Raw genomic sequence first — 3,107 nt, 5'->3', positions numbered from 1 at the left:
TCCCTACTGGGAATGCCCCTTGCCTTGATGAAAACTTGCAGCCTCCTTGTCTACCTGCAAAGCCAGTTCTTATGTCCCTTCAGTGAAACCTTCCCAAATTTTAGGGTGCTTTCCACTTCCACCTAGACAAATTATTTCCTTTTTTCTCTGGGCTCTAACGGTCTCTATTAGGCCACCATCATTGCAAAAATCATTCTGGATATAATTATCTACTTAAAAGTTTTTAGATTCTAAACTGAATTCCACTGGCTTAAGTTACCAAAGGGCTGGGACTGTCACAGTCATTCAAAGAACCTACCAATAAACCCAGCACAAGTAAGGGATGACTGACCAAAGGAAGAATATGGATTAATGGAGAGATGAATAGATAAAACCCACCTGAGGCCTAGGCCACTGCCCACCTGCCCCAAAGTCCAGAGGTCATGGGGTGGACGCGGGGACCTTCCGCGCGAGCCGCTACCCTCCCCAACCCCCAAGTTCCACCTCCGCATGGCAGCTCTAGGGCATGGAACACAGGTCGGGAAGGACAGGCGAGCTCCATTCGGTTTAGGTAGCCGGGCCAGAGCCCGAAGAGGCCCTCTCTAGGCCTTTCTAGCCGGCACGAACGCATTACCCTAAAGATGTGGCCGCCGCGGCCCGGGGGCGCTCAGGACCCCTAATCCCGAGACCTCCCCGTCACCAAGCCGCATACCGCGTTACCTGCAGTGAATTAGACCAGTCTCGGGCCGCGGCTCCGCCCCTCGAGGGGCGGGACTTAAGCAGTGGCCCCTCCTCACGGGTCCCGGAAGAGCATCGGGGCCAAACGCTGGGTTCCTCCCCTGCACTAACCGAGGCCTGGGGGCCTAGGCTGCCTCCGCAGGGACATGGAGGGGACCCTTTGCACCCAGGGTGTCGGTCCGGCGGTGCATTTTTCTATAACCAAACGAGACGCACTCTCCCTTCCTGGCGGAGCAAATAACTCCTTGGAAACGACCTACAATGAAACGCCGGCGTTGGGCGTCCCCTGGGATGACCCCAATTCCCTGGGCAGCTGATCTGTGCTGTAGTTACAGTGTTGTTAGAAGCTTTTTCGGATGAGGAGAACTGGGAGTGCTCTATATGTGTGTAATCTGCCTGCTCAGGTTTTAGGCCAGTTAAGAGTTAGCGTAATGGCTGTGTCGCTGGACTCCCACGTAGTCGACCGCGGTTCGCGTCTCGGACCCGGTGGCTTAAATCTCACGCCGGGCGCGTGTGCGTGCGTGCCCAAGGTCCCGAGAGGAGAATGGAGGAGGAGGGATTGCGGCGTGACCATCCCCCCTGGGGGGTGATTTCTCTCTTTCTGTCTCTATGTCTCTCTCTGTCTGTCTGGCAAGCGCACGCGCCCTATAGTGAAAAACCTCTCCAAAAAAAGAATTTTGGTACCTTTTACAACTGATTCATCATCCTATAATCGCCCACCTTCAGCAGTTTACTGTCTAACAGGAAAGATTAAACAAAACGGCAAAGAACGTTGCACGTTTGTAAAGAAGGCAAAAATTAAAAGTTCATCAATAAGAGAATCTATTCTGTTTTTTAAACAATTTCTTTTTTTTAATTGTCTATTTAATTTTATTTATTCGTTAATTTATTTTTAACCCAAGAGACACAGAGAAAGGGGGAAAGTGAGAAAGCAAGCCACCAGGTCCGGGACTTGAACCATGGTGGGCCATGTGGGAATGTCCAGCATCTTAACCACCATGCCAACTGCTGGCCCCCAAGAGAATCTATTCTTAAGTTTCTGTCCCTGTGTAAGATGCAGCGAGGAAGATATCTGTCCTATGGGGCTGGCAGGTTATGTGGTTAAAGATGTTGTACTCCCACATGGTCAACCATGGTTCAGGTCCCAGACCTGGTGGCTTCCTTTCTCACTTTCCCTCCCTCTCTCTCTCTCTCTCTCTGGTCAAATTGCAAAATAATAATAATAATAAACAAAGTTAAAATAATTCTTTTAAAAAAGATTTCTTTTAATTTCAATTATTTATTTGCATTCATTCACTGTACATCATTATAGTATATAAAATGAGCTTTTCCATGCAGAGTACACTGTATATTGTCTCAATCAAGCACATCAAAAAACATGTTATTATCAGCAAATGATCTTCCATTTCTAAGATTTCTAAGGCCAGCAGGTAGCGTGGTGGTTAAAGGTGCTGAATTCCCACGTGGCAGACAGGGTTGGAATCCTGGACCTGGTAGCTTGCTTTTGTCCTTTCCCTTTCTCTCTTTCTCTGGTCAAATTAAAAAATAATAACAAATGGCATTACATAAATATTTTTTTAGAATTCTTTTATTTAACTTTATTTATTTACTTATTTTTAAATTTGACCAGAGAGGGACAAAGCGAGAGGGGAGAGAGAGAGAGAGAAAGAGCAAGCCGCCAGGTTCAGGATTCGAACCACGGTCAACCATGTGGGAGTCCAACAACCTTTAACACCATGCCACCTGCTGGCCCCAAATAAATAATTCTTAAAAAAGGGGAACCAGCAGTTAGTGTAATGGCTATGTTGCTGGACTCCCACGTTGTCGACCGCGGTTCGCGTCCTGGACCCGGTGGCTTAAAACTCACTCGGGCGCGTGTGCATGCGTGCCCAAGATCCCGAGAGGAGAATGGAGGAGAAAGGATTGCAGCGTGACCATCCCCCCAGTGTGACCATCCCCCCCTGGGGGGTGATTTCTCGCTTTCTGTCTCTATGTCTCTCTCTGTCTGTCTGGCGAGTGCACGCACCCTATAGCAAACATCTCTCTCAAAAACAAAATTCTGTCTCCGTTGTGGAAGGGAGTATATGAGATAACATACATAAAATGCCACACCCAGGGGCTGGTGGGAGCGTTCCTCTGTAATGGGGAAGGCCGTACCTGGCTATAAATGAACATTTCCACATGTGTTCATTTCCACATGCAGAGGTCATGGGCATGAAGGAGGAGATGATGGATGATGCCATCGACGACGCCATGGGTGACGAGGAAGACGAAGAGGAGAGTGATGCTGCTGTGTCCCAGGTCCTGGATGAACGATCAAACCTCCCCTCCACTGGAGGCTCACTCAGTGTGGCTGCTGGTGGGAAGAAAGCAGAAGCTGGCAGCTCCGC

At 48.9% G+C, this 3,107-nt stretch overlaps 1 protein-coding gene across 5 annotated transcripts in view; it reads right to left on the bottom strand.

The window, feature by feature from the left end:
- The window catches only part of RABEPK (Rab9 effector protein with kelch motifs), a 32,869-nt gene extending 32,091 nt beyond the window's left edge, over nt 1-778 (bottom strand). For 3 of the 5 annotated variants that reach the window (XM_006158242.2, XM_027775601.1, XM_027775602.1), the window contains exon 1: nt 700-778. The gene's annotated coding sequence lies outside the window, so the exon portion shown is untranslated. The other 2 variants (XM_014591478.2, XM_006158243.3) reach the window with 2 other exon arrangements.
- Between the last annotated feature and the right edge of the window lie 2,329 nt (nt 779-3,107).

This window comes from Tupaia chinensis, unplaced genomic scaffold (genome assembly GCF_000334495.1).
Source record: "Tupaia chinensis unplaced genomic scaffold, TupChi_1.0 Scaffold000575_1, whole genome shotgun sequence".
NCBI classification, from domain to species: domain Eukaryota; kingdom Metazoa; phylum Chordata; class Mammalia; order Scandentia; family Tupaiidae; genus Tupaia; species Tupaia belangeri.
The sequence above is the reverse complement of the archived record's forward strand: the minus strand, read 5'-3'. Positions and strand labels throughout refer to the sequence as shown.